This window comes from Callithrix jacchus, chromosome 20 (genome assembly GCF_049354715.1).
Source record: "Callithrix jacchus isolate 240 chromosome 20, calJac240_pri, whole genome shotgun sequence".
In the NCBI taxonomy this organism is placed as follows: domain Eukaryota; kingdom Metazoa; phylum Chordata; class Mammalia; order Primates; family Cebidae; genus Callithrix; species Callithrix jacchus.
In genome coordinates this window covers 28,812,741-28,838,750 of record NC_133521.1, presented here as the reverse complement: position 1 = coordinate 28,838,750, position 26,010 = coordinate 28,812,741, and the positions used below count along the sequence as shown (strand labels likewise).

At 48.1% G+C, this 26,010-nt stretch overlaps 1 protein-coding gene across 41 annotated transcripts in view; it reads right to left on the bottom strand.

The window, feature by feature from the left end:
* The window catches only part of ZFHX3 (zinc finger homeobox 3), a 1,555,416-nt gene that overhangs the window by 273,355 nt on the left and 1,256,051 nt on the right, over positions 1-26,010 (bottom strand). For 2 of the 41 annotated variants that reach the window (XM_035282486.3, XM_078357601.1), the window contains exon 1: positions 18,380-18,871. The exons of 37 other annotated variants lie outside the window; for them this stretch is intronic. The gene's annotated coding sequence lies outside the window, so the exon portion shown is untranslated. Of the gene's footprint in view, positions 1-7,658; positions 8,000-18,379; positions 18,872-26,010 lie in introns of those variants that run through there. 2 more of the 41 variants (XM_035282484.3, XM_078357600.1) reach the window with 1 other exon arrangement.

Sequence of the window (26,010 nt, the reverse complement as noted above, 5' to 3'; positions counted from 1 at the left end):
TGAAAATGGGGTTTAAAACTCGAAGCGACATAAGGCAGGCTCTCCCTGCAAGCAATGGTATGCCTCTAACGGAGAGTCTGAACTGGGGGAGTCACTGGCATGCCCAGTTCAGCACGCCTGACCACATAGGCTAGGCCTGCGTTCCCATGACAAGCAATGGAGCAGCAAAGGCACTGTGATGGGGTCTGCAGGTACATTAAGGGGCCAGGGCAACGGACAGGCAAGGCCTAGACAGGAAGAGTGTGGTGCTGAATGAGAACAGCCCAGCCAGGCTGGGAAGCCAAGCAGGAGTGGGTAGGGGGGAGGCACATGATAATTAACTCTGCAAGTTGATAGTATTTGCATATAAATGCCTCCACAAATCACTACAAACAAGCCAGGACAAGTCAGGCCTATTAGCATATACAAGCCAGCCTGGGAAGGCCTCTCTAGGTGGGTCATTGAGTGGGCTGCTCACTTAGAGGGCTGCCTGCCAGCCTAAGGAGAAGGGACAGACGGGGAGGGCTGGGGAGGATGGGGGACACTGGCAATTTCAGACCCTTTCACCTCTGAACACAGTTGCAAACATGTCAAAAGGAGTTGGCTCTATTTCCAGCCCATGGGGAAGAACAGAAGAATTGCTTTGGACCTTTTAGTTTATTTCTTCCAAGGTGGTAAGAAAGGAAAAGTAGCAGAGGCCAGCCGCAGGAAAGAAAGAAAGAAATGAAAAGGGCATGGGGATGGGAGCTGCTATCTGGAGAGGCTATTCAGTATTCAAAGTGCCGTGAAGGCCTGCCTCCTATTTCATTTACGTCCCACTACAAATGTAAGGTACACATTATGCCCATTTTACAGGTGAAAGAAGTGAGGCTCAGAGAGATTAAATTCCTGGTCCAAAGTCGCACAGCGTGGGCCTCCCACCGATGGCCTCAGCAGAGCATGTAAGGCCCACAGCAAAGAGCAGAGACCACCTTTCCAAAGAGTGGGCTTTTTTTATTCCCCTTTGCTTCTCCCATTCACCGTGAGTCCCCATTTGAAAAAGATTCACAAGCAGCGCTCTGGTCCTCGGCCAGGCCCTGCCCTGTTTTATTCTGTAATTATTTCCTACCTTTCACCAATGAGGAAGACCACACCTCCTTCCAGTTAGACATCTGGAAGTCTGCACCAGGATTTCCTCTGTCACCCCATTTTTCCACTGTCTGGACAATTTTTATAGTTTCACCAGCAAGGGCAAAATACATTGACAGTCCTTTCCCAAACGGCATAAACGTTCTCTGCTTTCCCCAAATAAACCTCAGGATTTTGTATCTGTTGAAGGAAAAACCAGCTTCGACTTCCTCCGTTAAAAAAGGGTGTCCAGGGGTGAGGGGATCCTACTATTGTCATTTCTGCCATTCTTTACTTAAACGACATTTTTAAAGAGGGTAAAATACTACCTTATGAAAAACCAACCAACACGGGCCCAGGTAATACACATTCATACAGTCAAGTACAAAGACTGAAAGTCTTCATCAATGCCCATCTCAATTATGTATCAAATTTTAAAAGGGGACACTATTCAAGACTCTGTCGGAAAAAGCAATCACCTGAGTAGTGACACCAACCTCCTGCCGTGCACACTGAAATCCACGGGCCTCTTCTAGTGTCTAGAAGCTGACCTGACACTTTAACCTTGATGCAGATAGGCCACAGAGAAACAGCGGAGCTATCACAAGGGAGGCAGAAACCACTCCCCCAGCCAGCCAAATGTACATCGAGAACCAAGGCCTTGAGCCAAAGAGCATTTTAGGAAGCAGGGCCTGAAATGGTGGAAGAGGCTTGCATTGTTTCTTGAGTAGTTAAGAACGATTGTTTAAAAAACAGAAAAGTTGGGAGATGGAGAAGAAAGGCACACGTGTGTTCTCCAGCAACTGCCACGGGACAAAGATGCTGGGAAGAGAGAAGTCCCGAAACAGGCCACTCCGGAACTGGAAGCATCGGTAGCCGCTCGGCTGATGTCTACACATATGTACTTTTTATGGACTTTCAGGAGTTTAAAGGCTTTTGAAAAGTGCTATTTGGATAACTGAAGGGAGACAGACTTCCATATCTGAACAGGCAGTTATATGACTTTTGGGGGGATACAGGGCTGAGATCAACTCTCTGATTAAGCCCCTTGGTCTTTCCGCACTCAGCTAATCCACCTCCTGCCTCTCCACTAAGGAGATTCAAATGAGAAGACAGACAGGCGACAGCCTCTGAACTGGAATTTTAATTCTGAATGCAGAGCCTGTGACAGATGTATGCAGCGGACCTTTATCCAAAACCGAGCCCAACCGATACACTCAGCAATTTTCTCCAGTCACACTCCTGGATGGAGGCAGGAACAATCAAGAAAGAAGCCAAACTGTTCTTTTGCCTCCTCCTTCCTGAAAGAGCCCCCATCAAGAAGTCTACACATGACCTCTCCAGTGTGAAAGCCCCAATCATGCCTAAGCACCCCAAATCGCCCTAAGTCCTGAGCCCTACTCATTCAGTAACACCCTCTCCCCTATACAGAGAACAAGCAGTCACTGACGCCTGCCCTAGAAGCACAGAGACAAGGGTCTCACTCTCAGATCAAAGGTTTTGTGGCCAAGTTAACTTTTGGGACAGAGGGTGAGGTCAGCAGCAGATGAAAATTCCACTGCGTTTTCAGAGTCCAGTGGAGCCAGTTCTCCCAGTTCCAGTCCAGGTCCCCCTGCAGATGACTGAAGGTGCTCCATACATTCCTAACTGCTATCCCAAAAGACCCACTTGAAATTCAACTCAAGGTCACCATTTAAGAAAGCCTTTCAGGCCCTTTGTGATCAGCTTCCTCCCAAAAATCAAGCAGAATAGAAAGTGAGAGGCACCCCAGCACAGGCCCCTCTTCTCAAGGTGGGCCAGCTTCCTTGCAGGGGAGTTTCAATGGCTTCATCTCAAACCACTCGCTGCCAAGAGTAGGGGTAGAAGGGCAGCACATGTTTTCCCTGCCTCACTGGAAGCTTTAGACCTGACTCCAGGGAGGGAAAAGGATGGAAAAATCTTAGAGGCAGCACATGTGTTAATACCAAAGCTCAAAGAATGCGCAGCAGAACCACCTAAGCCCCATCAAGACACAGAGGGCCAGCTAAGGCCCCTCTGGAAAAGCACACATCAAAACCCCCAGGCAGGAATCCTCGTATTGATGAGACTGCTGTGGTGACCCTCTGGTGGACAGGGAGAGGTTGTCACCCAAAAGGCAGATAAAGCCCAGGCATTTTGCTAAGATCCCCTGTCTGGGGTTAAAACCAACAAAAGAGAAGTCTTGCTCTGAAACAGGGCTGAATTTGCCACCTTGCAAACTTCCTGTGTCTCGCTCCCTGTTTTTAGTTGAGCCTTTATTCTTGTAAAAGCAAGAAACTCCATGAATGAAGGGTAAAGAAGGGCAGAAACATCAAAGAAAAGAAAAATCACCTTTAAATGTTAAAAGCCAAGTACCTTCCTTGGGCAAATAACTCTGCAGAGACATACCCATCACTGCAACCATGGCCTGGTCCTCACCTACCTGTTCCCTGGCCCAAAGAATGAAAACTAGAAAGAAACATTCCAGTTCTTTCCCTATTTCTGAAGCTTTAGCACACTGCTACTGCCAGTCAGCACTAAACCCTGCTCCACACCTCTGTCCCCAGTTTCTGTCCATATAGGAGTCATTTACCCTATTAGCCCCAAGAAGCTAACCCTCCGACATCTAACTGCCACTTTGCACATGTTCAAAGAGATCAATCCGGCAGTCAGCTTTAAATCATAGAGAAAAGCCATCTGACAGTTGTTGATTTTGTAGTGCTTCTCTTTAATCTGGATTTTGAAAGTGGCTTGCCAATGAGCCAAGATTTCTGCCTGGGTCTCTCCCTCGGGGCGGTTTGACACAACCGTAGCTTCTGTGTGTTCCTTTCTCAATCTGAGTGGCCTAAGGACACAGGACACTCTGCTTTGGAGAGAACAGGCACCCTTTATGACTTAAAGTAGCTCCTGCCAAGGAATTCCCTTGCCTGGATTCTATTAAAACTGGGTTCCCATTTCCCCTGACCACAGTTTTTAACTCAGGCACAGGACGGTGGTTCTGAGCTGTGCTGTGACTTCTAATATTAACCGTTACCATCAAATTCTCATACCAGAGCATTTGGATACCCCTATGAAGTTCACTACAATGGAATCGGCCTTCCTGTTGTGTTTTTACAGTAACACCCCCATCCTGGTTAATTGCACTAGCCTTGGGAACCAGAACAGGCCAACAGGCCCAAACATCACAGAAATAGGCCAGGCTAACAGCAAGCAATCATTTTAATAACAAATGAAAGTATAAACCACAGCACACACTGTACTTCTTCAGGTAACTGACAGGCACCTTCAGTCCATTAGCTCCATAGTGTGGGTTGAGTGTGAGATGGAGTTTACACAAGTTTCTTCAGGCCAGAATCATTGCTGCCTACCTGCAAATCAAGGCTAAATGCTCGGAGCTGAGAAGCAGGTGAGTTACTCCTAAAAGGTGAGGTGGTGGGGTGGTGGTGGTGGTGGTGGTTGTTAACTGTTGTTTTGAGAAGGAGTTTTACTCTTGTTGCCCAGGCTGGAGTGCAATGGTGCGATCTCGGCTCACGGCAACCTCCGCCTCGTGGGTTCAAGCAATTCTCCTGCCTCAGCCTCCCGAGTAGCATAGCTGGGATAACAGGCACGTGCCACCACACCCAGCTAATTTTGTGTTTTTAGTAGAGATGGGGTTTCACCATTTTGGTCAGGCTGATCTCGAACTCCTGATTTCAGGTGATCCGCTCGCCTCAGCCTCCCAAAGTGCTTGAATTACAGGCGCGTGCCACTATGCCCAGCCAAAAGGAGAGTTTTATAAAGACAATTCACTTTCTTCCCCTTTAAATAAGCCAGTTCGCTACACTTTTATAAAATGTTGCTTAGTCACTTAAATATTTACTTTTTAAGATGACACTCACTGTTACAACTTAGCAATAAAAGTAATTTCTTAAGTAAGGGTCTGCTCTGGGCCCTCAAGTATTTCCAGATTCTTACTGATAATGTGTAGGAGGAAGACAAAAAGCTCCACCCCCTGAAAGATACACTAAAAAGTGCACACAGTGACAATAAGGACATGTTTCCTTGATGCTGCTTGTGACCAGAAATAAACGAACTAAGCCAAATCACCGCTAGCCCCAGATAAGACTTTTCCAGCAGTCTGTAATTATGGATGTACTCTAATGAACTAACCACCTTTGAGTCACCCAAGATGAGCCAGGCCAGTCCTGGGAGTGTCTAGCAGTCATCATTTAAAGTCAGAATAATAAAAACCAAAATCTCGCTTATTTTAGCTCCTCGCCACTGGGCTCTACAGTTGGCACTGAGTTGACAGACACAGCAGTGAAATTCAACCTTCAAGCTGCAGGAAGGCAGGCACTTCGCCCTGTTGGAAAGAGTCAGGCAGAGGCCTGTGTAGAGTGCCTTTTTATTTGAGCCTTTTCTACCCTCCCTTAACATTCATTTGTGCAAACAAACAAAAAAAAATGGAAGGAAAGGAACCAAAATAAAGTGTCAGGTGGTTAGGGAAGCAGCATGTATTATTATTATTATCATCATCATCATTCTGGAATAGTTAGCAAGTGTTTCTCAATAGTTCCCTGTCCATCAATACTGTTTACAGAAGAAAGGGAAAACAGTAGCTCTATCTCATAGAAAGTGCAGCCATTTCAAACAAACAAAAAAAAAGGGTTGAGAGAGGGAAGTGACCCATGTCATAAAGACAGAAGGTCTCCAAGTCACTTAATTCCCTGTGATTCCGAAAGGGCTATTTTTAAAGTGTAAAAGAGCCGCTTCTGCATCTGCTCCATGTTGTTAAATAACACTTGTGTAATTAAATAAAAGAGCCAAGTGTGACCCCAGCCCACTCTGAGAGGCACTTTACATGCTTTCTGAAAACTATGCTGGAAACACCACGCGGACAATCTCCTTAGTCCTGTAATTTAGAAAAGGGGGAGAGGAAAAGTTTCTTTTGGCCATCACAGCTATAGACTCTGTGAAAGGGTGCCTTCAGGGTCTCTGCGAAACCGAATGAACACAAATGCAGGTGTGCAAACACCCAGGTATGTACCTCTCTCCAAAGACCCCATTCTTGAAACCCTTTAATTATTTGGGACCGTGGTCTTCTGACTTTCCTCACACCTCACCTTTGCCTTCATGGTTTTTCATGGTGAAGTAACTAGATTCAGAATCTCAGGCTCCCAATGGCTGTTCTGATAACAAGGAGCAGACTCACATTCCTTGCTGGGGCCTTTCTTGATCAGGTTGCCTTGGAAGATGTGTATTTCCCTACCCAATGAAGTCCCCACCACAGCACTCACACGTCCTCCTGGAGCCCAGCCTCCTGGAACTTGTGATTTTCAGGGTTTCCCTTGAAACCTAGCCAGAAACCACAGCCATTAACTGAACATGAAGGTTTGACACCTCCTGAATTTAGGAATGAGGGGACTCGAGGGGCCAACTCTACAAACTCACACCTGCTGCTGATGGCAACGAAACAGGTTCCCCAGCTAGGGTGAGCTTTAAATTATACTCTATTTATTTAAGGACTTGTCTCCGAGGATCTCAAAGCATGGAGAGAAGTAAGATGACGTGTAACTTTCTCACAATGTACCTTCAAGGCTTTGCCCTGATGCATTCCGACAAGCAGGCCCCAGCCTGAAGGAGAGGCCTTCCCTCTGCGCCCAGGCAGGGCCATCTGTCCTCTCTGGGGTTATCTGTCAGTGGCTTTTAGGGAGTCTGTCAGGCATGTTAAATGACACAAGTAGAGGGTTGCGGGGAGGGATGACCCTCCTGGATTCACCTGCTCACGGGCCGGTTTAGCACAAGAGGTACCACTGTGCCAGGCAATTCCTTCTTAGCACAAGCCATGCCTGAACCGCCTTCTTTACCCTCCAGGCCTTCTCCTAACGTCACACAGGTGTGTCCACCGCAGAAAAGACCATTTTCCAGAATGTTCGTTTCCCTCCAAGCCTACAATGGTTCTTTTTGTTATTGTTTTTCTGCTTCTGACCTAAACATAGGCATTCCTCCTCCTTAAACAGGATAGAAATCTTGACTCTCTCCTTTGCATCAGCTCCCCACCCCGCCCCCGCCCCCCCCCCCCCCCCCCCCCCGCGCTCTGTCTTTTCTGAGTGCAAAAAAACTAAAATTAGAGGGTGGACAAGATGATCTCCAAAGGTGCCCTCCAGCTCCAAAACTCTGATTCTCCCTTTAATTACTCCGCAAGGGCATTCTTCACATTGTTTCAAACTGACCAACGACTTCTCCAGGGCTGACAAGTGTGCATTTTTAGGCGGAGGCACCCAAACTTCTAAATGACACCAGTACCACAAGTATTCAGAAGGCAGGAACTCATCCAAAAGCAGATGCAGTTAAGGAGGAAGGAGGGGAGAATAGAGGAAAGGGAAGGGAGGAGGAAGGGAGGGCTTTACTGTGCACCCAACAGAATTTAGGTGCTCGCCCCCTAGGTAGGTTGCAACTGCAGTCTGGGAGTTCAAGTGCATCCTGCCTGCCCTTCCCCCACACGCCCCAAGAGAATGGGAAGTTCAGCCAAGACTCGCAGCACCTGCCTGCGGCTCCAGGCCGGCTTCACGGACCCGGAGGGAGGCTGCACTCACCTGGCACACCAAGCCTCCGCGCACCTCCAGAGGGAGGCGGCACTCGCAGGTCCCGGGGCCGCGCAGCCTTGCGCAACAACGGGAAATTCCAGTGGCACCCGAGCCCCGAGCTTACCCACCCCCGGCGGCATTCTCCCCACCTCCCGCTGGCCCCAGGACTCCGAGATGGCTCTGGTTAGGAGCACAGGGCCCGGAGACAGGGGCGGGAAGCTCATGGTGGTGGCAGGGCTGGCGGTCGGCCTGTCCCCGCAGGGAGGTCCCGGGGCGCGGCGGGGATTCACCCACGGGGCGCGGCGCTCGAGTCCGGACCCCGGCCTGCCCGCCGCCGCCGCCTCCTCCTCAGCCGCCGCCGCCGCCGCCCGCCCGGAGTCGCTTTATGTAAATGAAGCCCAACTCGCAGTTCGCAGCGCGCACCGCCCGGGAAAGGGGGGCAGGCGGGGCGGGGGGCCTTCGGGGATCCACATTACACAGCAACAAAGCGGAAGGTTAATTTGAAACTCACAGCCCCGCTGCCGCTCGGCTCCCCGGGCAAAGCCTGACATCTACAGTCCTGCCGGGCGCAGGCCGGGTTGCTCGGCGGCGACCGCGCCCGCCCACCCGCCCGCAGGGACCCGGGGAAGCTACGCTCCCGGTGCGGGCCTTGGGGCAGGCGGGGGCGGGGGTGGGGGGGGCGGTGCGCCGCGCCCGCCTGGGGCCAAGAGCCCTCACCGCTCGGCCTGCGCCGCCCCAGGAACCAGCCCCGGCGGGAACAAAGCCGGGGCCCTCCCCGAGGCGCTGACCCCTCGCTCATCAAAGGTCAGGGGCCGGCCTAGAATCGGGCGAGAAGAAAGGGACGCGCCCTCCGCTACTAAAAGGAGCCTGGGGCCTCCGAACCGGAGCCAGCGCTCCCGGGGCCCTGTCCACGTCACTGCCAGGCCACTCCAGCGTGGGGACAGAAGCCAATGTGGACAGATATTTATTGGAAACACACACCCATCCTATTAACTGCTTTACAGAGCACTTCTGTTTTTCAGTTGCAGAAACTTACAAAAACATCCCCCTGCTCTCCTTTGAGAGTTTAAGGAATAGTTTTTGAGGCCAGAGAAAGAGAACACTAGATAGAGGAGGAAAAGAAGTGGGAAGAAACGGAGCTGCAATTAAAACCTCCAGGCTCCCTAGCCTCACCTTATAAAGCCACAGCACTGCAGATAGCAAAGATCGCGCCCTTTCCAAGGGAACAGCTACCGCCAGGGTAAGATTTAAAGCGGCCACCCCAGTTGGTCAAAGCGATTGCTGGGCGCTTTTCTGTCTCCCAAAGTTCACCTTTTCCATTCTGATCTCAAAGGCAGCCCTACAGAAATCTCTCACCGTAAGTCCTCTGTCCTCCCTGTCAGAATCCCACCCTCAGTCTGAATTTACTCCCGATTCTCACAGCACAGAAAGGCACCTGCTTTTACCCTTTCTGAAAACCACCCACCCAGGCTGGCCTTATAGCCTGGAGAGTCTTTTCCTCGGGCACAATAATGAACCGTGCAAGTGTTAGAAATATAATCAGCTCATGAGGCGAAGAGCAGTATGCATGGAATTGTATTAGCACGAGGCACACACTGACTCCAGAGAAAGAGGGATGCTTAGCTGGTGAAAACCATCACCTCCCCCTGTAGAAGGCTTTTTGCACAATATAATCTGGGTTCAGATTAACGTAAATACCTAACCTGTTGGGTACAGACAGCCCCTCTCTACATTTTGGTCCAGAACAGATCCTGGGGGGAAAAAATTTTTTTTTTTTTTTTCAGTGAGGGCCCTGGAAGAAAAGACTGCCTCCAGGGAATCATGTCCCATTAGGGACAAAGGAGGGCACAAACCCAATTCAGTCACACGTGAGCTCAGGGGCAGTGTGGGGGGTGTGGAGAGCCGGCGGGGAAGGTGGAGGATGATTTTGCAAACCGGACTATGGTCACTGCAGAGCTCCTTCCAGACCACCTGACTTCAGGCCCAAGAACAGGTGGTGTTTTCAAAACACACAGTTATTTATATTGGCCACATAAGTTGAGAACACCTTAAAGAAAAACAATTAATAATTTAATTGAAAAAGTGACTATGAATAATACATGAAGATGATGGTGCTAGCAGTGTGGCCCACAACTCAGAGATGCCTCTGGAAATCTCCTTAGGAAAACCAAGATTACTTACCTGGGAGCAACCCTACGGCCTGTTGGCTAAATTAAAGACAATCAGAAAATGTTGATACTCTCAGAAAACCTAACTTTGCTCCTTTGTCTTCACTTTCATTAACAGGGGACAACTTCGTAATCTGGTGACATCATGATCCTGGTAGGCCCACAGACAAATACATTCAATAACATAAAAGCTAGACAACCCAAAGAACAAGCTATTAAAGTAACCTGGGAAGATTCAACAGTGCCTGGGCAGAAGGCCCGGAGGGGATCTGCCCTAATACCGCCACTGTCCCAAGAAGCAGACCCTGTGACCTGCCTCCTGCACTTCAGAGGCCTGACAAGTAGAACTGAGAGTGACCCTGGGCTCCTTTTCTTTATCTGGCACCAGCTATGCACATGATGAGGCCTAGTCAAGCCTGCCTTTGTTCCAGGCAAAAATTTAACAGGTAATCCACAGGCAGGTGATCTATGGCCTCTGTACATTATGGAAATAAGGGACTGCACACAGCTGGGTGTCACCTCTACTAAAATTCATTTTCCTTCTTCATAAAAACAATACCTCTTCAGAGGGAACTGGCAACTTCTGCACTTACAGAGGAAATCAGGAGTTTCTCTGAAATACTCCTTGCAAATTCTATCCTCCAGCTCTGGAAGGCCCGGCTCTTCCAAGGGCAGCTGCCTGATGTTAAGCCCATGGCCTACCCAGCAGTGATAGCCTGACATTCTCATGTCTCCATCCTGAACACCGCTGACAAATAAACCCACTCTCAGAAGAGGCAATTCTTCCCTCACAGTTCTTCATACCCAGTCTCGTCTCATCTGGAAAGTGTAATTGGCAACAGTGGAAAGGATAAATATTTAAAAATAAATCAGGGAGTGCTAACCCTTTTCCTACTCCTCCCCTTACCCAGTCTCTGAGCCAGAGGCCTGCCCCCCTAACGCTGAGCTGGCTGGTAAATTACAATGATTCCACCGAACCAAATCTGCTTGTCTCTCTCTCTTTCTACACTTACACTTCCTACTAATGCTGTGTCCATCCACTTTTGCAAACGTAAATATGATCTCTAAGATACAGTGGATGTCAGTGTTCTGACTTCTAGCTTAACGTGGACTCCCTTTTCACAGCACAACTGGGTTTAGGCAAATTTGTGTGCACCCTTCCGGGTTCTTCTATTTTTATTAAATTATAGGTACACATTGATTTTAAAAACTAGTGCTTAAATAACCTGCAGGTTTTAACAAAGAAAAATCCAGAAGAGAGTAAAAAATAAAAACAAACGTTCCTGAAATAAACAAGGAACCATCTGGAGCTGAATTTCGCTCCATGGCCTGAGTTCACCCCGTGATTTTGAGGCAGTTATATTTAGGGGTCTGGTACCTGCTGGGTGGCCAAGACTTCCTGGGTATGGAACAGAATGCAGGCCTTCCTCAGAACAGCTCACATTTGCCTTCATAACCATTGGAAGCTAGTGCGCCAAGGCCTGCACACAGATGGTTTCATTAACATTTCTCTGCTGAAACCTCAAGACCTCCATCCTTCCCTACAGTGCTAATTCCATAAATTAATTTTTACCCCCAAATCATAGGTGGAACATTATCTAATTTCCTTTCCCACCCTCCCCAGTTCGGATGCTAAATCTGTCCATGATATCCACAAGAAAGACACAAATGAGTAACTATTTTTTAAGAGCTGTGATTCCGGAGTTTTTCTACATTAATTTCAAGTTACAAAGCCCAAGTTTTAAGAAAGCCAAAATAAAGAATTTGCCTTAAAACAGCTTTACATGGCAGGTAAAGAGCTCGCTCTCTCTTTCTCACTCCTTATTTTTTAAACAAAAATATTATTTCTGAAAGGGCAAAGAGAATTTGCCATGCAAGACTTTTATACCCAGGGGGACTCTTACATTTGTGTTTCTAAACCTTGAAATTGAGAATTTTAATGGAAAGGCAGACAGACGCTTAAGGACAGCATCGCAATCTGGGTCCATACATTACAGGGGAGAGAGGCGCTTTGTTTGGGGCCCAGAAGAAAGAGGTGGATTCCTATTTTCTTCAGAGGCCAACCCCACCGTCTGACACATCCCTTTACAGTTCGTCTGATGCTAACCACTGAATTCTTGTAGGGGAAGCAGGTTGGAAGGAGAAGAAAGGAAAAAGGAAACAGAAGAGGAAAAGAAATGGACGATGGGATACTGCCTGTTTATATAAATTGTAGGTTTAAAAAAAATTCTCAACACAGTATCAGTCCCACAGTATGTACCAAGAGCTCTTTCACACATGAGTTAAAATAATCAAATGCTGTATCAGAAGTATAACAGCCAGGGTTGAATTTTTTTTTTAAATGAAGAATTCATTGGGGTTTGCAATTCTCCCCTATCAAGCTTCTAAGGATGAGGCACAAGACAGGAAGCGAGACAAAAGATGACCCTTTCCATGCTTTCCCCCAAATAATTCTAGAATCCTATTTTCTTATCTTTTCATTTTAGGGCATTTGGGTTCAAAAATCTGTGCTAATCTGACTTCAGAGCCCCGAGCTGAAAATTTCACATCTCCTCCAAGTCAGCCAGTGTTTTAGAATTTGGATTTCTATTGAGGCTGCTCCAATCGCCAGTGAGGCCTACGGTAAAAATGTGCTTCATGCTGTTTCGTTTGTCTCTGCAGACAAATAGAAACTGTGAAATTTAAAGAATGGAGGAAAAAAAAGAAGTCTAAAACAAAGAGGTTAAAAAAATAGGACAAATGTTTTTGCTTTTCTGTCTCCCCGGAGCAATTGTTTGGGGAAGTCTGCATTGACAATAACCATGAGAAGGCCATCTAAAGGCGATGCGCTCACAAGGGGACTCCTTGCCTGCTGCCTTTGGTCTGGGAGAAAAAGTACCTTAGCTCCGTTCTCCAGAAACAAAAGGCCAGGGCCACGGAAGGGGGGAGAGGTGACAGGGGCTTTCACATGGAGCCAAGTGTCAATGCGGGTTCATTTTTCACCCGTCTTAGTTGGAAAGCAGCTCAGGGAACTTCCTGATGACTGCTTTTCCCTCTCTCCCTATTATTTCTAAACCTAAAAGAACAAAACAATAATATATATATATTTTTAACCTAAAACCCATCATTCTATTAGAGGAAAGCCTTTGGGTCCTACGCAGTCAGGCTTTCCTCTTTGCTTTCCTCATCCTACTTTTTTTTCTCTTTTTTGGAGGGGGGTTCCAATTGTAGATCACATGGAAATAAGAGACAGTGGACATTATAGTCATTTTTAGTAACACCAGAATGGCCTCTAGAGCTACAAAAAGGCAGGAAATGGGGAGAAAACACACACGCACAAAAAACCCAACAGGGATAGAAGGCGGTGGCGGGGAGGCTGCGGGGGCGAGGCCTTGAAACACTTTCTTTTTTTCACAGCATGAAGTCCACTAATGCCAGCTTCAGATTTGCAACTGAATCAAAGTCTCAGAGTCGTCGTTACAAGGTTTTTCGGTGGGTGGGGGCATGGAAAAGTGGACAATAAGGATGTATTAAAGGCAGACAAGGTGTGGCAGGGGCAAAGTGGGGGGAGGTGTCACAAAGAGAGGAAGCTGAGATGAATCACTGAGTGCCATGAAAATACCAGGGCGAGTGGATGTCGGAGTGTTTAACCAGATTTGAAGCTGGAAGCATCTTCCCCAGCGGGCAAACCCTAGGACGAGGCACAGCCACGCGACCCTCAGCCTTTGAACCCAGACCTGGCAGCTTAGGAGCACACTCCCCCTTCCCCAGGCAGCCACAGGCTCTGAGCTGAAAGGCAAGGTGGGGGTAGGGATGAGAGGGCCCTGCAAAGAAGCACAATAAACAACTCAAATATGAACGGAAATGACATCAGCAAAGTGAAGGACCTGTTTACTGAAGATCAAAACAAAACAAACTTCCAAACCTTTGTGTACACAAGATAACTATAAAAAGCCTTCCTAAAATGCCACTAGGGTCGACACATCAGCATCCCCACAAGAAAACACATGACAGTTACCATGGGGGTGGTGAGAGAGGGGAAGAGAGGGGCTAAAGGGAAGATGATCTGGGGGCCTGGAGGGGGAGGAGGGATAAAACCAGAAGGGGCCAAAAACCCAGTTGCTACTGCCCCCTCTGCTGATCCTTAATATTTATTGGTGTTTATAATCTAAAAGCCAAGCTCCACGTTTCACTTAATACAAGGCCAGACAGTGTTGTCTAATGAGGCAGCATTACAATCAGCTTGTAATACTGAATTTTTAATGCTGCCAAGGATTCTGTTACATAATAATATGACAAACAGAAGCTGAAAGTGGGCTCGCAGGGACAGGACATTCGAGGTTCCAGGCAGGCGAGCGCCACCAGCCCAGCTCCCCTCCCCCCAACCCTCCCCCCTACTTTCTGACGTGAAATCAACCCTCCATCCCGATACACGACATCCGTAAGGAAACCAGGAGGATTTTTTTTTATTTTTTAAGGAAATCCATACTTTTCATTATTATTATTGTTATACTCTGATCCGAAGTTATAGCTCAAGAGTTTGAATTCTAGCTTCTCTGGGGCTACAGGTCTAAAATGAAAATTCATTCTTCTCGAAGAGGGGGCAAAGAGACAATACAGGGGAGGACAAGGGGTAGCTTATTTTAAGCAAAACAAGAAATTTGGGAGAAAAATCACAGAGGAAGAAAGAACTGGGAGGGGGGAGGGGATAGATGTCTGCCGACCATATTCACAGCTGCCGCACTCAGTTTACATTGGTGTAATTTAAAAGCATATATATAGCCGCCGTTGCTCCTCTCTGTAATACCCCAAGACTGTAAATCTATAACCACTGCAATGATTTAGTGATTAAAAACATGATAACATATTGTGTAACTGCAAACCACAGAACCCCTGCCAACTCACTCTCTAAGATAAAGGGGAAACAAATACAGAAAATGTGTTGCTTGCAGCCATCTTCCTAAACCCAAAAGATTTTAATAAAAGAACCTATACAGCAGATGAATTGGAAAGGGGTGAGTGAGTTCTGTGTGAAGCCAGTAAAGGGAGAAAAAAAAAGAAAGGCAGCTTTATGTGGGATTCTTTTCCTTGTACTAACAAATTACGACCTAAACATGCCTTTTCTTTTCTCTCTCTCTTTTTTTTTAATAGTTTGTTGTAACTGGAATAACTGGTCTTGTGCACTGTCTTGCATATTCAAAGCTGCTTTGTAACCGGATCTAGAGACCCAATCTTATTTGCCTGAACTCAATAGGGGATTTTTCTCCCCCTCCTCCCAGGTTTTGTTTTGGATTCGGTAATGTGGGTTTTCTGTTGTTCCGGGGAGCCTAGTCTATGCAGGCAGAGGCTCTGGTGCCTTTAAGCCACAGACCAAACACCTGATAGGGGGAGGCACAATTTGTAGAATGGCAGGAGGAGCCTAAAATATACACCAAAAAATAAAATCAAAGCAGCTGTAGGGGTTTTGGCCTCTGAGCAGCTAACCTGACCCCGTTCTGTATATTCTTTTATTTCCCCATTGCAGGATTCCTGCACCTTGGGTCAGATTCAAACTCAATGTGACCCTAAGGAGAAGACAGTCACAGAGCCCTGAAAAACTGCTCCATATTTAATAGGGGTGAGGGGAGTAAGTGCATATGCATTCAGACTTCCCCAGTGAAGACATCCACACAATGTAGATGCACATATGGGCGCGGGCGCGCGCGCACGCACACACACACCCCCCCCGTACACACCCCCCCCCCCCACACACACACACACCCACCCCAGGACTGCCAGGCCATGGGATCAGCTCCTGACCAGTTTTCTTAGCCCACATCATGGAGAGCCTGAACTCTCCTTGCGGGCCCCCAAAATCCTCATGCCTACAATTCTACCCACAAACACATACATGCGCAGAACACCACTCCTCCAGAGACTTTATATGTTTCAAAAGTCCACAGATCTGAATCGCCTCCTCTCTGGACCGGAGCAGGGCAGTTTATTCAGAGAAATCAATAGGAAAGAGCATTTGCAAATATTTATATAAGCCCTGTGCGTTTCAGCATTAAGTAATTAAAAACCAAAACCCGAGGAGGGGGAAGGGAGACACACAGAGAGAGAAAGGCTGCTGGCCTAAAGTGGGTTTCCCTGCCCACACCTCATCTCCCCTAACCGCAAGCCTTTCAAAACTGATTCTGTGTACACTTTTTACAAAAGCCTCTTCGTGCACCATTTGCTACACCATTTCAAAATCATCTCCAAATATGGATTCACCTTCCACCAAGCTTTCAAGACTGACTGTGTCTGTATTCTCTCTTTTCTCATACACACACAGCAACTCATACTTTTGACAATGCTTCAATCTCTAGTATATACTGATTTTCCTATCTCTTACTTGCACTAGTTTAAAAAAAAAAAAAAAACCTAACACTAAGATGAGAAGAGGGCCCTGAAAGTGGTCATTCAGTAAGCAAACTCCCACCCTCTAGGTCCCCTGAATACCCCCCAACTCCCCTCAACCCACAGGACATCTACACTTTGGGGGTTCAGCTCCTGGAACCCCCACATGTAAATAGATTTTAAAAAAAAAAAAACCTTCAGCAAAATGGGGTTTTAAAATGAGGCCACTATGAAGTGGACTTCCCTATATTGTTCCGGAGGGCTGGGCAGTAAATTCTGGTTGCTCTGCCTCTAAATCCTCTCTAAGAAGCCAAGCAAGACACTGGAGCACCCACGCTGCAGATATTGTAGAAATTTACAGTAAATGTAGGTACACGATTGCAGCACGCTGCCCTATTGATTATGTAGATTGTGATCAATCTTCTCCCCTGCCTACTGCCCAAGCCTCTTTCTGAGGACCTCCAAATAAGTTGGTCTGCAACTAGCTATTCTTCCAAAGTAGGGAGGAGAAAAAAAGTAATTTTTTAAAAAACATAATAAATCCTCAATTGTCCCCAGTGAAAGGGCTCGACTCTTTTTTAAATTCCAAAGTGAATTTATGCTCTGTAATTTGCATTACAGCCAAGCGATCACCGTCTGTCATATTCTTCAAAGGTACTTAACAAACTGCCTTTTAAAAGTCACTAGAACTGGAGGCCAGAAAAAGGCAAGCAGCATGCTCCTTCCATACAGTGTTTAGATCAAGTTTCAATAATTGAGACCAATAAAAATTGTCATATTTACCCTACTTCAAAACAACAAGGGAGAAAAGTTAGGACTGGATGCCTTTTGAAAGCACTTGTAATCAAAGAATTTGCCACCGTTGAAAGAACAGCACAACACTGGACAAAAGTCAGATGCTGAGCAACAGCTTAATTCGTAAAGTGAAATATATATATATTTTTAATTCAATAGTTCTGCAAGAAGCCTCCGAATAGAGTCCATACACAATTTAATTACATTCACTGCATGAAATACACTTAGATCTACTCTCCAATAGACATACAAAAAGATGGAAATTAAAATACATAATATAACATTCAGGAACAAGGTTTTTGCATCGAGTGGAGCCAGGCGAGGGGTGAGAGTGGGGAACTGAACGTAAACAATCCCAGATTAGCGAGAGAGAGAGAAAAAAAAAAAAGAGAGAGAAAGAGAGAGGAGGAGAAGAAGAAGAAGAAAGAAAAAAATAAGAAAAAAAGCATCCTCGGATGTCTCTGAGCTCAGCTGGCGGAGGAAGGCCGGCCCGGAGAGATCTGGCCCTGGCCGGTGGCGCAGCCCCGAGCCCCCGGGAGCCCCTAGTGTCCAGGGCAGAGCCCCCTCTGGGCGCTTGCAGCGCTGCCAGTGGGGCAGGGCGGAGAGCGCGCAGGTAGAGGATCGCGCGGCCGCCTCGCCCCCCTCCGGGACCCCGAGGCTCCGAACGGGCTCCCGCGTCCCTGGCAAGTCCAGCCCCGGCGCGGAAAGCGCCCGCCCGGCCGCACGGCCAGCGGCGGCGGTCGCGGCAGCAGCAGCAGAGGCTGAGACCGCAGCGACTGCCCCGGGCCGGGTGCGCGCCCCGCGCGGCGGCTCAGCCCCGGGCCCCGGCGCCACTCCGGGTGGGGCAAAGTTGGGGGCCGAGAACGGCGGGGGCGGGGGCGCTCGGCACCGCGGACCCCCGCCCCCCGCAACACCGCCGGCCGCTGCCTTTGTCTCGGCGCCGGGACCCCGACCGCCCTCCCGCCCTCTGCCCGCGCCCCGGTCGGCCCTGCCCGGCGGCGCCTCCAAACTCTCCGCGCGGGCCTCGCCCCGGGCGCCTCCACCCTCCCGGGGGTCGCCCGCGGCCGGTGGCGGCGGCGCGGGGGCCGAGGAGGAGGGGGCGGCCCGGGCTCGGCGGCGGCGGCGGCGGCGGCGGCGTCGGGAGGAGGAGGAAGAAGAAGAGAAAGAGAAAGTTTGGCGCAGGGGGAAGGCGAGCGGGACGCAGCGAGCGAGCAGGGCGCGGGCGCGGGGAGCGCGGGCGGCGGCGGCCGGGCGCGGGAGCCGGGAGGGGGCAGGACGAGCCCCATGCAAAGCAGCCCGGGCGCCCCGAGGAGCCCCGCGTCCGGGCGGTGGCGGCGGGAGGAGGAGGAGGAGCAGGCGGCGGCGGCGGCGGCGGGAAAAAAAAAAGAGGGAAAAGTTGCCACTTACGCGGTTGCTTCTCCGGCGGCGGCGGCTGCAGCGGCGCTGCTGGCGACGGCGGCGGCGGCGGGAGCTGGCGGCGCTTTTAATCCCGAAAAGAGGCGCTCGGGTCGCGGAGCCCATCAAGGCAGCAGCGGCGGCTGGCGGGGGTCGGCGGCGGCGGAGGACGCGCTGCTGGCGGCGGCGGCGGCGGCGGCGGCGGCGGAGCTGGAGCGCGCTCGGCGGAGCCCGGGGCGGGAGGCGGCCGCAGCCGGGGAGCCGGAGCCGCCGCCGCCGCTGCCGCCGAGCAGCATGGTTGGCGGGGAGTTTACAGCCCCCGGAGCGGGCAGGGGCCACGGAGGAGAAGCGGCGGCGGCGGCGGCGGCGGCTCTAGGCTGTAATTGGGATGCAAAGCAGGCGGCGGCGGCGGCGGCTGCGGCCGGGAGGAGGAGGAGGAGGAGGCGGCGGCGGTGGCGGCTGCAGCGGTCGGAGGGGACGCGCTGGAAGTGGGAGCTGATGAGTGAAAAGAAAAAAAAGTCTTTGGATCTTTATTCTGCTAATTAGTTTCCTGCAAAAAATGGCTGTGATTAATTCAGTGCGCATGTGCTTCATTACCCAGGCACGACGGGAAGGGCTAATTAGCCACCTTCTGGATCAATAAGATTCAGCAAAAAAGAAAAGGGGGAGGTGGAGGGAGGCAGAGGGGAGGAAGGGAGGAAAAAAAAAAAACCAGGGGAAAGTGATGAGCAGGGCAAGGAGAGCAGGAAGAGAGGATGGGAGAAGAGCCTAGGAAGAGGGAGAGAGGCACCAAAAGTTTATGCATGTATTAAAAACACACGAGCTCACACACACACACACACACACACACGCTCGCACACACACCGAGAAGTGGAATGCACAGGAGCAACAATAGGAACCTGGCTAAGAATTTTTGTTAAGATTTTTTTTTCTTTCCTTTATTCTTCCACCCTCTTCTCTTTTCTTTCTTATTCTTTCTTCTTCCCTTTGTCTCTCTCTTCCTTTAAGCAAATGCAGCAATGTTTAAATTAACTAGGAAAAGAACGTCTCCAAAGAAGGGGGGCATTAGTTGGGGGGACAGCTTAGAGCAAAGGTTTAAGTGAAAGAGCAGAGTCTTCAAATAGAGACCACTTTAAATTGCAAATCTGAGATTTTTTTAACTGAAGGAAAATTACCTCTCCCCAAATCCGAGGACGAATGAAGAAAATATGGAGAAAACTTTAACACGTACCATAGATTAGACAAAAAATATATGTTAATTTTGTCTACTGAAATAAGACGCAATCAATCTTTTCTGGTTCTTTGGAAGGAGAGGGGAAGTGAGGAGTGGTGATTAGAAGAAATAAAAGGGGGAAAGTGAATCAGAACTGAAAGGGGATAACTTTAGGGAAGACAAAAAAATGGAAAAGTTGCACTTGGAAACAAGTCCAACTTTCTACCTTTCTGGACTTAAGAGAAAAGTAAAATCAATTTTCTCGTGTGAAACCTGGAAAGCAGATGTTTTCAAAACACAGGAAGCTATTTTGCCATCAAAAGCAGGGATGTAATAAAGGCAGTGAAAAATAATTTCAGACTAAATTCATAAGAGAGAAAGCCAATATATTTAAATATAGAGGAAAGGTCTAGAGTGTAGAAAGGGGAAATTACATACCCCTTCCCTAATGCCCAAAAAAAAAAAAAAAAAAAAAAAAAAAGTCTTACAGCTACCTCCAAGAGTTTGGAGCAGAGTCATGAAGCTAAAGGGCTTGAAATGAGAGGATGGATTTCAGATAAAGACTAGAAGCGGTACATCCCACTAGAGCCCAAAGGAGATCCCTGAAATAAAAGACAGCAGCCAGGGACCCTGCTACTGCACCGATTCCCAGTACATCAAGGCCATCACTTAGGCTGGTGCAGGGTACCTCCAAAAAGCAAGCAAGCAAATGCAGGAAGAACAAGAGTCTCAGTTTCTCTCTCTCTCTCTCTCTCTCTCTCTCTCTCTCTCTCTCTCTCTCTCTCTCGCCCCCTTTTCTCTCTCTGTCTCTTCCCCCCCTTTCAAAATCCTAGCCTCAGCGTCACTGCTACTGCGATATTTTTTTAAATGACAAGTTGTATTTATGAAAGTTCTAAATATGAACTAGTACCATTGAAATTACAATGTCTGGAATAAAATAAAATGCAGTGAGCACTTTAAGTGATCTGCAAACAAATGGAAAAACAACATTTATGTTTTTGAAGGCATTATTAGTAAACCCTGTAGCATCAGAGAGAGAGTTAAAACTTATTTTTCTTGGGGAAAAAAACATGTTGCCTTAGCCTACCAAGATTATTTATTTTAGAAGGAATTTGGGAATTAATCAGGAAATCTGTTTGATTAGAAAGTAATTCTTCATTTTGAGAGATTTTCCAATGCTCTTAAGAGCATGCAGCTTCTTAGTCAAGACTAGAGAGAAAAAACCGGTTTAGGATTTTGCTAGGTTACCTCATCTAATCCTTCTGAATTCACTCTGGGAATAATGCTATTTTATTTAAGTGGGGGGGAATAAAATACATTTAGAAAAATCAGGGGTTTCCTCTCTGTGAGCCAAATCTGGGTTGCCATTCAAACTTTTCCTGGCTGCTTTTCCATGCAGGACAGCTGATCAGTAAAGCCAAGTCCAGCCTGGCTTGCTACAGGTTTCACCAGTCAGTGCTTGCAAAACCTTTGTCATTTTCTAAAAATAAAAAAGCTAAAAGTTATTGTAGAAGAAGGGGCTTTTTTTTGTCCCCTGCACAATGTGTCTTTTGTGAGGTTAATGCCATTCTGGGCTCTCGATAGCCCTGGACAATGGGGAACTCTCTAGGAGCCTGCAAAGACTCTAGCTTTTTTCTTTCTTGCCTTTTTTTTTTTTTTTTTTTTTAAGGGAAGGGTGAAACATTCCTACATTCCAAACACAACCTCGACTTTGATTAAATAAATATTTATCTTTATTGTAGCCATTGTATATTTTTACCTTCAGGTTGTCCGGTTTCTGATTATTATTTTAAATTTTTCATTGGCAACAGTTAATCTTTTTTTTTTTCCCTTTCAGTCCAAAGTGCAGGTCAGTGTAAAATGTAGCTGACTGAAGGAAGACTGGTAAATTCTGAATTTTTCCATAATACACCAGGTAAGGAAAATTGTTGAGACCTTCAGGAATATATTCGATTCTTTTTTATCTGTCTTCAGGAATCATCATAAAGCTGTTTATTTTTTTTTTAAAGATGTAGCAGAATTACATTCCTCTTTGTAGGTCTAGAAAAATCACTTAAATACTATATATTTATTTTCCTTTAAAATGTAAATAGTACTAGAAGTGAACTTGTAGGTTGTTTCTTATATAAAACGGTGCGGAGGAAGTCAGTATTTCCTTTGGTCTAAGCTATTTGGAGGAAATTCTGGATATAAATGTATTTCATGTTACAATATAGGAAAATGTCAGCTTAATCTGGTAAATACTTATGCTAATTTTACTGAGTGAATTCGTTATAAGGAGGAGAGGTACCAAGCTCATATGATTGAATAATGCTTAGACGATAATCCAGCATCTATATGGATTATTTTACGTACAAAATGAAAAAAAAAAAAAAGAAACAAGAAATCCAGAATCTAAATCTTTCATTTAGCTGGCAAGAGGGCATAAAATTTTAGACTAACCTGTTTTTAAGACATTTACATTAGCAAGGAAAGTGGAATGTAGGCTAAATATTGCATTGCTGTGTACATTTCTCTAGCTCTCACTCAAATGAATGGATATAGATATAAAAACACAAAAATATATCCATAAAGGGGTACATAAATATACATTTGAATGACTTCAGATGTCTTTGCATTTGTGTGTATGTGTGTGTGTGTGTGTGTGTGTGTGAATATATCTGTGTACACAGATATACAAGGTGTACATAAATTCAGGTACTGACCAGAGCTGTGTGAGTGCTGGCTCGCTGGGGGCTTGTGTTTCCAGATCTGTTTGAAGCCACTTATTTGCAAATATAACATAAAAAGTTTGATTTAATGATGAAGATGGGAAGGGTGAATTTGGGTAAGATTCTGCTCCCCTGCAATGATCAGGATATGGGGATGCAATGTGAGCAGTTATTATTTGGTCTATAGGGTGAAGAGGCAATGGGCCATCTTAAGGGGCAAGGAGGATGAAGGGGTCTTAGGAGATCTCACTTCGAAAAAGCCTAGCTCTGGGCCCTGGGTTGTCTTCTGCAGGAGGATGGGGGACACAGAAAAAAAATGGAAAGAAAAAAGAAAACACCGTGTGGAGGTAGGAGAGGTTGAAAGCACGCCTCTCCGTACAACTCCAGAGCTAGATGTAAGAAAGGGGCTAGAGAGTGAAGAATGTACGAGTCCCTTTTTGAATGTGTATTGTTATTCTAAGTCTATTGTATGTACGTGTTGCAGCCCTTTCATTTGCCACAACATATGGATTCCATAAATGCAGACATGCCGAAGTGCATCTGTCTGGGTAGTTAACATGATCTAAACATCCCTCCTTGTTCCGCTAACTCCGGCTCTTCTTCGGGCTCCCCGGCAGCGCTCCGGGCCATCCGGCCCGTGCCACAGGCTCGCAGCGCCCGGCAGCCTCATCCTTTTGTGGTCTCTGCACGGGATCCAAGGTGCCGCGCGGAGGAGGCGGGCTGCTCGCAGTGCCGGGGTCAGAGGCGACGCAACCAGCGGCCTCTGCGCGCTCGAGGAGGAAAGGGTTAAGCTGCCCCAGCCCACGGAACGGGCTGCTTTCCTCCTGGAGCGAGGTGCAGCCATCGGCTGCTGTGATTTAGGGGTCAAGTCCGAGATCACCTTTCTCCTGCCTCTGGAAATGGCAGACGATGAGGTAGGGAGGGAGAAACTAGAGAGTGGCAGCCAGGCGCGGCACGTGGGCTCCATCCATCCGACACCCCAATCGCCCCAGCCCACCCCCGACCCCCAGACTAATCGGACAGTTCCCTTTTCTGGTGGGGATGCAGGGTGCGGTTCTTCTCCGAGCATCCGCAATCGCTCCATCCAAGGCTCTGTCCTAAGGTTAAGCCAATGTGCCCTGAGCCTCAACCACCAAATCTCAAAGTTTTGTTCTCAGTGCACCACGGAGTGAATAGCTGGGTCTGATTAAAAATCTCCTATTACCCGTTTATCAAAACCAGGGGTGCCCCTGGCAGGACTAGGGCATTTGAATGTTGATGCCAGACCCTCAGATTCCTGTCACTGTCCCCGCAGTCGTGGGCGGAGGTACCCAGTGGTGCCCACTACACGCAGCTTCTTGCTTTGTGCCCATCTATGTTCTTGCTCAAGAGTTTGCTTTCCCCCACCTCAGGCAGCCTGGGACGTACTTTTGTCAAAATATTTTTTACACCTTAAAGGCAACCAAAAACCAAATTCAGATGTGTTTCTGGGACTTTTTCACTGGAAAAGAGCAGAGGGTCTGGGGTCCCCTTTTGTCATGGTTCAGCGTCCAGCCCGGCCAAGAGGAGGGTCCCCACACCCAGGTGACGTTCTGGGGGCTGTAGGGACTCATTCCGTGCCCACAAAAGGCACTTTAATTGAAAACAAGCTTCCCAAATCCAACTCCATGAGGGTGGCATTTAGGACAAGGACAGCTCTTTCGGAAAGTTACTCCAAGAAAAAGGAGTTTTTGGTGGGAAAAGAAAACTGGCTGGAAATGACAAAGAGAAAGAGGAACTAGATCCCTGGGGGACAGGAGGCAGGTAGGGGGTGCGGTAAGAAGATTAGGAGATGAGCAGGTCCACGGACAGGGCGTGTGGGGTGCGGCCAAGGAGGCTCCGCTACGCCCTCTCCTGACTCTCCCTCCAGCTACCAGGTTGAAGGTGAATCACCCCGATTTTAGCTTCTACTTCCAGGGCTAAGAGCAGACCAGCTGACCTAGAAGGCAGCTGAGGTCTGTCTTCTTAGCCCTGCTGCCCCTAACCCTGCCAAAGCCTCCAAACCGCGGAAATCAAACCAAATTGGCCGCTCAAATCTAGAGAGGTTTCATCCCTGGGGCAAGGGGGAGGGAACAAGCCTTTTTTTTTCTTTTGAACTCCCGATTCAAAAGAGACCACAACCTACTCTGAGTGTCATCTCCAGTACATGGATTGTGGGTATGTTTCATTCTTTCTTTTTTCCTGTTTCTCAGAAGTAAAACCTTTAAAGAATTAGCCCCAAACTTGGAGCACCCGGGTCCTTGAAAGAGTTCCAAATGATAAAGCCTGCCCTTCATTTCGAATACATGGCGTATTGTGAAAATGCAGGGCAATTAGTCAGTTCCAGGGTTTGGGTCAGATTCCCAGTTTCTTCAGCTCCTTTGCAATGGAAATCTGAAATCCAACCTTGGGGCAGGAGGCGCTGAGCCGGTGGCTCTCCCGGGTTCGCACCGCCTGCACCGCCGGCTAGCGCCTGACTTCCCTTTTGGTGACCTGGTACTAGAAGTTTGTACCACATCTAAAGCCTGGGACTGGTGAAGAAGAGAGAGAGAACTAACCTCATCACAATGCAAGAAAGTGAACTCGAGGGCAAGAGACCCTCGGTTGAACTACATTTGCTTTAGGGATTTCCAAGGGCATAAACTGGGGAAATGATGGAGACTTCTTGCTTGCCAGCGGGAGCCAGGAAAAAAGAGGAAGCCCTGCGATGCGCGGGCGGCGGACTTGGGAGCAGGGCTGTGAGTGGGCAACTGAGACCTGGCTCCCATCTGCATATAGCCCGCCTTGGCCGGTGCGGGGTGACGGTGCCCACAGTGGCACGTGCATTGTTGACACGCAGAAACGGAGGCGTGCGCCAATGGAGGGATGCGCGGCTGAACACCCTCCACCCCACTCCATGCATTTCTTGCAGGCATGGCTTGTTTAATGGCCAGGGAATTGAGTGCCTCTTACCCACCACCTCCAGCCTTTTTTTTTTTTTTTTTGCTGAGAAATGTAAAAAGGAACCTATACCGTGTACATATTCTGAAGAAACGTGAGGTTTTTTTTTTTCTTCTTCTTGAGAAATACCCAGTGCCATAATATTTCTGATTTAAGGGGCGAGGGAAATCTTTGAAGTGAAGGAAATCAGTGGGGGACGAACTAGCTTTTCCTGATTTTTTTTTTTTTTTTTTTTTTTTGTATGACTCTCCTCAAAGCCAGTAATGGGATTTAAAATGAGAGATTCCCAGTCATCGTCCTCCCTCCCATTCCATTTCGCTCTCTTTGCCCCAGAAAACATCTGCGGTAACCGGCTGCACGTCTAAAGGGACGCTTTAAAGAGAAACAGGGTTTGGGGAGTGCATCAACTTTCTCTTTTCCAAATAAAGTTGAAAAAAATTCCAAGGACAATTTAAGCAACAAACGACATCGAACAGATATTTTTCCAAGGCAAGAAAATTCCGATTCGTTGGTTTCCCATTCTCAGAAATAGAGAAAAAGGCGAATCCGATCTTCCCGTGCGCTGATGGCACGAAATTTGGAGCCCGTACTTGGTTAAGGCTGGTGGGTGCCGGGCAGGGCGCGGCCCCATGGGCCGGCGGGAGTCCAGTGCGTACTGGGCCTGGAGAGCACCAGCTGGGATTCCGGCTAGCCCGGCTCCCCCGTGGGGTGGCCTAGGGCCCAGCCTGAGTCAAGGCTGCGGGCAGGGCACTGGCCCCCTGTGGACTCGGGGCGCGCCCTCG